Genomic DNA, 12,962 nt, shown 5'->3' with positions numbered 1-12,962 from the left:
TTTTAATGGTTTAATTATACAATATTTCAATTTTTACGAATTCGACGATTGAAACCTCGTTGCCTGAAGCACAAAATGATAAGATAATAAAATTCCACGTGTTCGGGGAGGAATTAAACTTCATTTCACATGACAATGACGAGAAAATATTCATATAATAAAATACAAAAGAAATAGTGAGTGAGTGATGTTATCAGTTCCTCATTTCCATACCGACTGAGATATGCATATAACTGTTGTGAAATGAAGCGAAACTTTAAAATGCCATATAACTTTCTTATTCTACATCCGATTTTGATGAAATTTTCAGTGTTATGCTTGTTGATTTTTTCTCTTTTTATTCAAATCAAGTTTTTATTGGGGTGGACTTGTGCTTTAATATATTTTCAACAATCAATGCGAGCGCAAATCACGAGCCGGAATTCTTTATTCTTTTGTTATGAAATGGTGATTTCTAAATTTGAGTTTGTTATTAATATTGAGAGGAGATATTCATATCTCACAAATCAAAATGCAAGCGTGCGGCGCTCGCTGATACGTTTTGACAATCTGACATGGATTTGAGAATTTTACGGAATACAAACAAAATGATAGCCATACCTAACAAATCAAATTTTGCGAGCCCGCAGCGCGAGCAGAAAATGTTAATATTCAGACCACCATTTTTACAGACCACTTTTTAAAAACCAATTTGTAAATCAAACAAAGTAATGAAGGTTCGATTTCCGAGTTGAGTTGACTTCAATATTGAGCAAGATATATAGATCACCCAAAAGGCAATGCGAGAGAAAATTTTATAGTCACAAAGATTTTTTCATTAAGAGAAGGAAGTTCCTTCTCTTATGCCACTCAAATAAAAATTTGAACACTTGAGCACAACCTTTACCCTTTTTGTGTTAGCTGGATCTGAGGACATAACTGAATCTGAAACAAAAGTTTATATATCAGACATCTCTCCAACATCTTTTTCACTAAGTTTTCATCATTTAAAGTGGGTTTAAATTTCATTTTTCATTTAATACTTGTTGCTCCATCGGGTCATCCACACTTTTCCCAAGCTTTACACTTGACAATGATTAACAAAATGAAAATCAAGCCTAAATGCCTGGTCACACCGGCCGAGCGTTGTTGGAGCGGTCGTGGAGCGGAGAGAAAAAAAACCATCACCACTCGCTACCGTTCACCATTTTCGATTTCGATTGTTGGTTTTTTTTCGTTTTTTTTCCCCAATTTTGTGAGCGAAATTCGACCCTCTCTCCCTCCCGGGGGGCCACTTCCATTCACGAGTGGATACCATGCGCGACCATGGGGTCTCGAAAAGCACCCTAAACACGTAATTTCCATTTTCTGAAAATGCACCCCTTAACAAGTATTGGCGTGTGAAACCCTACCCTTAACAAGTATTGGAAACAAAACGATACTCTTGGCAAATATTCCCTGAAATGAACCCCTAAACAAGTACAGGAATGTTTTATTGTTACGGGTCTTACGGGTCCTTCGGTCGTCGGCTTTACCTTATTTGGTTTAGTACGACCACACCTTCTACACCTCGCGCAAATCGGACTCTAAACACGAAGTTTTGGGGCAAAAAGGACATCCTTTATAAAACATTTTAATTTTGTTTTATCATCCCCGCATATTCGACCCTAAACACGTAATTTTCCTAGCGAAATAGATACCCTTTTTTCATTATTTTTGTGTTTTTTACACCCTTATCACGTTACGTACGTAACGTGCCCTATCGTGAAAAAGACATCCTTTTTACGTGTTTTTTGGGTCGCGCATGGTATCCACTCGCCAATATGTAAGTGGCCCCCCGGGCTCTCCCTACCGTTCCACGACCGCTCCAACAACGCTCGGGCGGTGCATGGACCTGTAGGTCCATGGGCGGTGTGACCAGGCCTTAAGCCATTTCATGTAAATCACAGTTCATGCAGTGTAATGCAAATATCGTCACGATGGCCTCGGTGTGTGGGGGAGCCTGGGGAGCATAATGGCCCTCTTTGAAGTAGGGGGGGCAATCAAAAAGTAATGCTGTATACACATGCGTGACCAAATGATTTCCAACTGAAACACCCCCTAAAACTTTTCTTTGCGTGCAACCCCCCCCCCTAAACAATTTTTTGTGGGCTACGAATTTTGGCCCCCGGCCTATAAACAAGTTGTCGCCAGAATATGACAAGTTTTGTCTACCTGCCAACAATAAGCTTAAAGGACAAGTCAACCCCGGCAAAAACTTGATTTTAATAAAAAGAGAAAAATCCAACAAGCATAACACTGAAAATTTCAATCGAATGGAAAATAAGAAGGTTATGAAAATTTTAAGTTTTGCTTAATTTCACAAAACAGTTGTATGAACATCCCCGTCAGTATGCAAATGAGGAAACTGATGACACCACTCACTCACTACTTCTTTTGTATCTTATTATATGAAATATGATATATTTCATTTTTCTCTTCATTGTCCTGTGAGTCTAAGATTTATTTCTCAATGAACATGTGGAATTTCTATTACCATAACATTATTTTTATGGTTCATTTTAGTTGGACCTTGCTGTCAATCTGTAAAAATTGAAGTAGATTTCAAACAATAAAAAGAAATAAATAGGGAGTGAAGGACATCATCGATTTTCTCATTTGCAAGTAAATAAATATGCGCATGCATGTAATGTGAAAAATAAGCGGAACTTTAAAATGTCATAACTTTCTTATCTTACATCCGATTTTGATGAAATTTTTAGCATTATGCTTGCCTGATTTTTCTCTATATTGATTCAAATCAACGTTTTCCTGAGGTGTCTTGATCTTTAATAAAGTATGCAAAACTTTAGTAAACCTAGCTGTTGATCGCATTCAGGGGAGCATTCCATGAAAGGACCTGTCAAATGTTTATATCTGACTTCGACTGATTTATCCCTGCAGAATTATTACAAATTTCAGATCTAATTGCCTTCTCCTGGCATAATTGATTACATACGCATATGCAAGTACGCTGAGTGTTAATTTCAGGTCTGAATGCATACAATATACTGAAGAAAAAAAAAGATCTTGCCCTCGCATTTATTCAAGCGGCCGATCGGGGAAATGTACCCCCCGGCCCGGCCCCCGTTGTTGGCGAAAGCTGGATCTGCCCCGGGAAGTAAACGAATATAGGCCAGGTTCTCTATAGCTCTTTTTTAATTCGGAACCCCCTCATAGGAAATCCTGGTTACTGCCCTTCCTTATAAAGTGTCAGAAAAATGACGCAAAATTATTAAGATGTCATATTTACGGTAAATTCTTGAACTAAGGTGCCAGTGTCATATGACACAAAATCATTGAAAAATTGTGACAGGGGTAGGTGCTCTTCAAAGCCTATAGCCTATACAGTGCGTATCAAAAAGTTTACACTTAGAAAACATTCTGTAAAATATCCCGAAGATTTTTCCACGTCTTTAACATTAATTTTTTAGTTTGGTACAGATCCATTTAAGCAAATGACGATATAACTCTCGAAAAATGTTTCCGCTTGAGTATATCAGGCATCACTTACTTTTGAAAAGTCAGTGATAAATGATTTGCGCAGAACTTTGAAATAGCTATAAAGCAGACCTTATCATGAAGAACAAGTGGAATTTAGCTAGTAAAATTGATTTGAAGATATCTTTTACCCTTTTTTAACTTGCTTCCTTGACCAAAACACTTCGAAGAGTGCATGCGCCCCACCCCCCATGCACACACCGAGGTTATCATATTTTGCTCTACACTGATATGATGTGATTTATACATGAAATGGTTTAGGCTAATTGATTTTCATTTTGTTAATCATTGTCAAGCTTGGGAAAAGTGTGTGGAGGGGGCAAAGAAATGTAAAACCACTTTAAATGATAAAAACTTAGTGAAAAAATGCTTGAGTTGTCTGATATAAACTTTTGTTCAGATTCAGTCCTCAGATCCAGCTGGCACAAAAAGTGTAAAGGTTTTATGCTTACTAAGTGTTGAAATTTCAATTTGGTGGCGAATTTGTTACAAAATACTTGATCCGTTAAATTTCAATTAATTAAAAGTGCAAGGGAAATGTATGAGATGATGTTTCGCAGCCTTAGTTTGATTTCGTCCTTTCTCCTATATTAGACCCGGGCCCCTCCTTTGACCCTTGACACAGCGTGAAAACGAGCATTTCTGCGCAAACAGATTTCTGCGAGCTTTACAAAAATGGACAGTGCTCACTCGAGTGTGGATAGATGAGACCAAAACCCAAGAATATTGTAAAAATTACTCACAGGTTGTTTCCCGGATATATTTTAATTCCCAGGGCTTTTTCAAAGTGTAAACTTTTTTGATGCGCACTGTATATAGTGAGTATCAAATGAGGAAAATAAATTTGACAAAATTACTATTGTCGCCGGCATACAAGAGTAATTGCAGAAAGTAAATAACTTTTGTTTTCATCAAAAAGTTTTCAATATTTATATAGGTGATATACCGGTACCGTATTGTAGCCCATATACTACGTCTGATATCTTATTTCAATTGTATTTTCATGTCATCAACCTGGAACTTAGATCCTAAACTAAAAAGAAACTTACAACAATAATGATCTGGTCTAAGTAACAGTCATTTACTTGATGACGATAAAACGCCTTACAAACGTAACGCATTGGTGAATCTACTAGTACTAATCTCCTGCTGTTGGGCAGATCTAGATATTTATACTCTACTATTTTTATGAAATAGTTTTTATACTTTTTTAGTGCTTTGACTGTTTGATGTTTTTTAAAGAGTAGGAGCCCTACTACATATTTTTAAGGTGTTAAAGTAACTCCATTTGTGTAGAATAGGCTAGAATTAGTTTGTGAAAATAGTGATTTTTTGTGCAGTCTGTGGAGGTCTTGTAAAGTTTGTGCAATATTACAGCAACTCAACTCGACTCAAACCTAACTCAAAATCAAAGTTACCACTGGATAAATATGATTGTTTTTCATTTACTCATTAAAATTGTACTTATCAATGGATAAAATCTGCACTGTTTGCCATAGAGTAGGGACCAAGACAAGGAGATGGATAAATTGTAGTGAATGCCGCAAATGGAATCACACGAGTTGCTTAAAAATCAACACTCGTGAATATAAATTGATACTATCCGAGAAAAATTGGATATGTCCAGAATGTGTATCACCTTGCACTATATGTAACAAGCCTGTTAGATACGGCCAAAAGGCATTAGAATGTGACCGCTGTATTAGATGGACTCACATTGATTGTTGTGATGTCACTGAATCCGACTATGACAAGTATGTAACAATAGATAACTTTGAATGGGTGTGTCCAGAGTGTGAAGTTTTCAACTTCACAGACTCTTTTTTTTGACAATAGCTCAAATTCAACAGCAACATTTGATGATACTGATGATAGTTCAAAAAATAATATGGATGAATCAAAGTCTTATTCTAAAAAGAAGTCATCAACTAATAAACTACATTGCCTCTGTATAAATTTTCAAAGTATCAAGAATAAAAAAGCAGAATGGGAAACACTAATACATATGTACCAGCCAGATGTTGTGTTTGGTACTGAAACATGGCTGAGTCCTTCAGTGTTAGATGCTGAATTCTTGCCTAGTGGTTATACAGTGCATAGAAATTTAGGACAGAGAAAGCGATGCCAATGGTGGCGTTTTCCTCATGCATAAAACTAATTTGCCAATTGTGAGAAGATTTGACTTGGAGAAAGGATCAGAAATTATATGGTGCCAACTTAACCTAATACATAGAAGACCAATTTTATTGGCTACGGTCTATAAACCTAAACATAATGATATGACTACTGTGTACTCTCTTAAAGAATCACTTGACTTGATAAATGCTCATGTTAAGCCTTATGATGTCATTGTCCAAGGAGATTTTAACCAAAGTAACATTGACTGGAAAGAGGCAATTGTATTGCAAACAAGTTCAGCCTCAAAAGAAACTGCTGAAGCATTATTAGACGTCACAATTAGTAACGGCTTAGAACAGTTAGTAAATATCCCAACAAGGGAAAACAATATATTAGATCTCTTCTTTTCAAATAACATTGCTGTCGTCCAAGACGTAAATGTCATTGCAGGGCTTAGTGATCATGATATAGTGGATTCAAGTATCAATGTTAAACTAAGAAGGAATTGTAAACCTAAAAGAGAAATTTTCCAAAGGCAGAAAGCTGATGAGGAAAGAATTAAAGAAAGAATAAACAAGTTTTGTAAGAGGTACAAGGAAAGTTTTATGATCTGCTCAACGCAGGATAAATGGGATAAGTTAGAAAAAGAACTGAAATCCATAATGAAGGACCATGTACCAGTAAAGTTGGCTTCAAATAGACGAAATTTACCATGGTTCACAAGAACACACAGGAGAATGTGTAGAAAAAAACAAAGGTTGTATAATAAAGCAAAGAGATCTGGTCTACCCAAAGATTGGGATATTTTCAAAAGGTTTTGCAATGTAATTAGAAAAGAATTAAATAAATCTAAATCAGAGTATATAACAGACAATTTACTGATGTCATTAAAAGAAAATCCAAAGGTTTTTTGGTCTATATTTGCAAAATTAAAGAAAGTACTGGTATTGATGACTTCCTAGTCAATAATAAGATAATTAGTGCTGATAAAGAGAAAGCTGTGCTTCTTAGCAAGGTATTTGTAAGCAACTTCACAAAAGAAGATGTAAAAAATGTACCACTAATCTCTACTCAAATACCGGAAATACAAAAACTTGTTATTAGTGAATCTGGCGTACTTAAACAACTACAGAACATTAATCCTAACAAGGCATCTGGACCAGATGACCTTCCTCCGTGGCTATTTAAAATGGTAGCAAATGAAATAACCCCAATTTTAACTGATATACATGTATATCAGACCACAATAAATGAGGGTTATGTACCTTTACAGTGGAAAAGGGCCAATATTTGTCCTATCTTTAAAAAGGGGGATAAGTCAGATCCAAATAATTATAGAGGAGTATCATTGACTTGTATTGCTTGTAAGATCCTCGAACACATTGTACACTCTCATATTATGAAGCATTTGGAAATGCATGAAATCTTGGTTGACAACCAACATGGTTTTAGAGCAAAACGTTCTACTACCACCCAGTTAGTACTTACTATCCATGACATAACAAATGCTCTCGAGAAAGGAAAGTCTGTACATGTAGCTTTCCTAGATTTTGCCAAAGCGTTCGATAAGGTACCACACGAACGACTACTGAGAAAACTACAATCATATGGCATTACTGGATCGCTCCTAAAGTGGGAAAGACAATTCCTCACAGGACGCTCCCAAACAGTCTTGGTCAATGGATCTCCCTCCGAGGAGTTGCCAGTGCTCTCAGGACGTGCCCCAGGGCACAGTAACCGGCCCACTAGATTTTCTTATGTACATCAATGATCTACCTGATGGCCTCCTGTCCACGACAAGGCTGTTCGCCGATGATTGTGTCATTCACACTTCTGGCACAAATTCTAATGACTTTCAAATCCTCCAAGACGATCTGTCAAAACTAGAGGAGTGGCAGAATAAATGGGCCATGTCCTTCAATCCAGCCAAATGTGTCATCATGAAAATACCATCCAAGGCAGTACATACTCCTACAGAAAGAGATTACACCTTCTGTGGCCAAAAACTACAAGAAGTGTCTACATGCTCTTACCTTGGTGTTGAAGTGGATAACAGGATGCGCTGGGACGCCCAGATCAACAAAGTCTGCTCCAAAGCTTCCAGAGTACTCGGTTTCCTGAGAAGGAACTTTTGGTCTGCTCCCAAGGAAATAAAACAACTTTCCTACCAAACGTTGGTGAGACCAATCCTGGAATACGCCTCCCCTGCATGGGATCCCCATTACAAGAAGGATACCCAGAAGATAGAAGCCATCCAGAGAAAGGCAGCTCGTTTCTGCACGGGGAACTACAGACGAACCAGTAGTGTCACTACCATGTTACGGGCCTTAGAATGGGACTCATTGGAAGACAGACGGAAATACAGTAGACTGAGCCTAATGTTCCAAATAATCAAAGGTCTTGTTGCCATCAACCCCAAAAACTTCATCCAGCAAATCACCCGGCAGACCAGAGGAAATAGTATCAAGTTCCAGCGTCTGCTAATTATCAAAAGGGATGCTCATAAATACAGCTTCTTTCCCCGAACTACGAAGGATTGGAATGAGTTAAACATCGACACAACATTGATAACCTCATTGGACTCTTTTAAATCCAATCTCTCTCAAAAACCCAGCAAGTGACCTGCTTACTTGGTGGTCTCACACATCAATAAAGTTGGCGGAGTACAGCAAGTCTGCATATGCCGACTTAACCCAAGACAAGACAAGTATATAGGCCTATGTACGGTAGGCCTCCCGGTGGGGTCACTCAGCCGCAGAGGGGGACACGTATGACCGTTACCACAAATGCAAGTGACCCCCTATTGCAGTCAATTTCAAGGACATTTTGTGAAATTTACCCCCCCTATTTTCACGCAAAACAAGGACAAAATTTCGGTAAAATGGTACCTTGAAACACCCCTAATTATAAGATTGTAAGGACACTTTTGCCCATTTCGCAAATTTACCCCTATTTACCGTATTTCAAGGACTAGGGCATTTAACAGGATATGATGGTATCGATATTCATGTTATAAAAAGGATAATCAATTTAATTTCTGCTCCCATTTGCTTTATTTTCAATTCATCTATTTCAAATGGTTTATTTCCAGACAAACTATAAAAAATAGCAAAAGTTATACCAATTTTCAAAAACGGTAATACCAGTGACATGACAAATTATCGACCTATTTCTGTTGTTCCATTATTTTCAAAGATATTAGAAAAATGTTTATGTAAACGGTTATATAAGTTTTTGTCTTCATGTAATATTTTATTTGGTAATCAATATGGATTTCGTTCGGGTCACTCTGCATCGATGGCTCTTCTCGATTTCATTGATAAAGTTTCACATTCTATAGATTCTAAGGATTACATGATTGGTTTATTTTTAGATTTAAGTAAAGCGTTTGATACTTTAGATCATAATATTTTGTTTAAAAAATTAGAAACGTATGGTTTTCATGGAAATTTGTTATCTGTATTTAGAAATTATTTGTCTAATCGCTTTCAGTTTGTTGATTTCGATAACCATAAATCTTCATATAAGTTGATTCGATGCGGAGTGCCCCAGGGTTCCATACTTGGCCCACTACTTTTTTTGATTTATATTAATGATATTATTAGTTCTTCGCAACTGTTGCACTTCATTTTATTTGCAGACGACACCAGTGTGTTCATGTCAAGTCCAAATTTAAATTTATTGATAGATACATTTAATAATGAATTGATCAATGTGAATGACTGGTTGATCAACAATAAACTAGTCGTTAATGTAAAAAAAAACACAATTTATTATATTCACAAAAAAGAAAAATTAACCTTAATAATCAAATTTTACGATTCAATGGTCAAAACATATCCCGTGTTTCTGTGGTTAAATTTCTTGGTGTGTATATTGACGATAAACTGACTTGGCATGAGCACATTGGTGTCGTGTGCAATCGCATTGCAAAATGTGTGGGTGTTCTCTACAGACTTAAACACTTTCCTCGATATATTTTAATTATGCTGTATTTATATTCAATGATTCTATCACACATAAATTACTGTAGTATTGCATGGGCTAGTGGGAATGATTATTTTATTTCTAGATTATTTATACTTCAAAAAAAGGTCATTCGTATAATTTGTAATGCCCCTTACAATGCCCACTCATCACCTCTTTTTATTCAGTTGAACATGTTAAACGTATATGACACAAATGTTTTCAATATTGCCTCATTTATGTTTATGTGTTCCAAAGAATTATTACCACCATATATACTTTCTAAATTTTCTCTCAATAATACTTTTCATGAATATAACACTCGCATTGCCACAAATTTTCATTTACCCAAGATAAGAACAAATGTTGCAAAAAATTCAATTTATTTTAAAGGTCCAAAAGTTTGGAATAATATCCCAATGCATATAAGAAATATCCCTTCTTCAAAGAGTTTTAAAAAACATTTCAAATCCCATCTTTTGAGTTTGCATGACTTTGATTGATTAATTCCTTTTTTTAATAGATACAATTCTTGTTTTTACCCCCCCCCCATCCGTTTGTTGTTTATTTCTTGCTGTTCTTACTCTGTATATATACAACGCATCGCTTTAATTTTGTATAAGAGGTCGGCGTTTATAAGGCTTTTAGCTCTTTTTGTCGTCCTCAATTCCCATAAAACCTTTTGTTATGTAATTGTATTTTCTTTTGTTCTTATTACCTTTAATTGTTTATAATATTTCTCTTTTGTATGTATTCATGTTTTTATGGTGAATGAAATAAATGAACTTGAACTTGAACACGTTTCATCATTAGAGGAAATTGCAACACAGGCGTCAGAATGCTCAGTCCTTAAAGATGACCAAGAGCCAAGTCATACTGATGCAATAATCCAAAAGAACTTTATTTTTCTCGAAAATTAAATAAGAAAAGTAGAATTCTTTGTAAAAATAAATGTAGAGTTGTCCATATAAAGATACAAAGCATGATGAGCGCGCCTTCTGCGGCTGGTGACTCGGCGACGGATTTTGCTTCCCGTAATCGTTCTCCCGGCCCCTTTTTCCTGACCCCTATTTCCATCAGATCGAGGACGGTGAGCACCCCTATTTTCACTACTTCGAGGAGTGTTCTGTCCGCGGACGTTCCATGAAATTGACCCCTTTTTCCGCGATTTTGGTAACGGTCATGCGGTCCCCAAGTCATATTGAGTGACCCCACCGGGGTAGGCCTACTTGACAGAATCTTGAATCCATGATGTGTAGGGCCTTGATCCATGTCGCGATCCATGTATGTTGCCACCCTCTACGTTAGTACTAAGTAGAAGGTAGCTATCCGATCCGTATTTACCGTATGCTCGCTATCGAGCGCCTATACTACTATAGCGCATAGCGCTAGCGGCTATTCTGCTAGCTGTGTTACTACATGTAGCTGCTGGGATAATCTGGGAGCCAAGGCCAAGCAACTGAGCCGAGCAAGGGATTTCTAAATCTAATCTTACTCTTTGTAAGCAGGATCAGGACTGACGTCGTTAGATGCAGTTTCATGAAGCCCGATTGTAATTTACCAAATGATGGAATAAGACTAAGAGCTAGCTGTGGATTTCGGCGCACTGGATTTCTCCGGGGGATTTCTTCAGGTAGGATGGTCATGATGCCATGTAATCCGTTTCGCACATTGTGAGAGCCCAACTACTCTCATCCACATAAGGTATCTCACTCACTGTCGCCTCCACACATTGGGAAAGTCCTCCACTCGTACCTGCCCCCTTTGCGACTCATATGATGAGACAGTTGAACATTTTGTTGGATCTTGCTCCGCTCTTGACCACCTTCGCCAAGACTTCATACCGTACTCAGAGTAAAGGAGTGTCTCACTGACTTCCCACTTTATCTAGACGTGTATACTGCTGATGACCCACACCAATTCACCTGTGCTACCTTATTAACCCATCAACCTGGTCTCCCATCCGAAGTCAATAACTGTCTGCTCCTTAAATCTCTCTTTTTTCTACATAAAATGCATGGCTACCGTTCCAACCTGTTGCTGAACCTGTGATTTACCTGACTGGGAATTGTTCTATTTGTATCTTAGAATCTCCAGAACAGTGGAGGGATCACCTAAGAGAGAGAGAGAGATGGGGGACCTAAGAGAGAGAGAGAGATGGGGGGTCGAGTGTCGTCCGGACACTTTATCTTTTTGAAGCCTTCTTTTTTTTGTCTGTGGATTACACTAAAAATATGAATTCATTTCTTGTAATCATTTTCTATTTTGTTCTTTATAATATTTCTTAACATATTGTACGAAAAATTGATGAAACTTTGCTGGTAAATTTTTCCAAATGACATTCTAAAATTGATCGTCCGGACACACAACCCGTCCGGATACACAACAACTGGGTACATGGGTATTACTAGGGCCTAAAGCCCTAACTAAGTCTAAGGCTAATGCCTATCCATCGCTGCCTGGACACCTTTTTTAATAAAGCTTTAAAAATGACAACTTGAGAAAACACAATGAAGAAAATTTGCATTTGCTATTCCAAATATTATGAAAACTTTGAATGTGATAAAATTATTTAATATTTACCAACCGTTGTCTTTGTATCGCATCGCACTTGCCGCATAATCCTCTACGAAAAACAATGTGTTGATTTAATGTTAAAGTTTTCGTGCATGACAAATTATAATTCACAATTTCGAACGATGTCGACGGGTATAGTCTAAAGATATTATACTTGATGTAAGGAAGAATTGGTGTGATTTACTCGTGTCATGAGTAAATTCTATATTTTTGTTTACCTTTTTTAAATCGAATCTGAGCAGATGTTGGTAGGCCCTATTGAATTTTTGTTTGCTAAATAATTTTATTTTTTTCTTTTTAAACTGCATGTTCCATGGCAATTTAATATGCTTGTTCATATCATGACGCTCATCAAGTTTATTGATGCGCTTTCGATCATTGATGGCTCTCATCATGGTAAACCTTGCGCACAGCACTTGATATGACTATACTTTTCCTGATCACTCAATTTCTATTTCCTTTTTAGGGGGTATCAATGCCAGTTGATCAATGCAAGCACAATTTCAGATCGAAATCGCTCGTTGGTTGTCGGATTCCGTGTATTTTACCCCTGTACTATGGAGTGACATCTTTGAGACAGTCCCTGGTATGTCCTGGCAGTGCCTGGAAAAAAGTTTGTACACGTCCCTGCTAACTTCAATGATTGTCCCAGCGGGTCGGGGACAGTCTTTTGTACATTCCCCGCCATGTCCCGGCTACTCAACCGGCATGCAGGGCAACAATTTTTTTGTACATACCCGGCTATGTCATCGCTATGTCCTGACCCCCGGGGCTGGGAATAT

At 37.3% G+C, this 12,962-nt stretch overlaps 1 protein-coding gene across 2 annotated transcripts in view; it reads left to right on the top strand.

Annotated features, from left to right (window-relative positions):
- The first annotated feature begins 10,988 nt into the window (after positions 1 to 10,988).
- The window catches only part of LOC121419476 (solute carrier family 12 member 8-like), a 58,580-nt gene continuing 56,606 nt past the window's right edge, over positions 10,989 to 12,962 (top strand). The window contains exon 1 of one of the 2 annotated variants that reach the window (XM_041613937.1): positions 10,989 to 11,236. The gene's annotated coding sequence lies outside the window, so the exon portion shown is untranslated. The remainder of the gene's footprint in view (positions 11,237 to 12,962) is intronic. The other variant, XM_041613943.1, reaches the window with a different exon arrangement.

The sequence above is a fragment of the Lytechinus variegatus genome, chromosome 1 (genome assembly GCF_018143015.1).
Source record: "Lytechinus variegatus isolate NC3 chromosome 1, Lvar_3.0, whole genome shotgun sequence".
Lineage (NCBI taxonomy): Eukaryota > Metazoa > Echinodermata > Echinoidea > Temnopleuroida > Toxopneustidae > Lytechinus > Lytechinus variegatus.
Note: the sequence above shows the minus strand (reverse complement) of the source record. Positions and strands in the feature narration are given on the sequence as shown.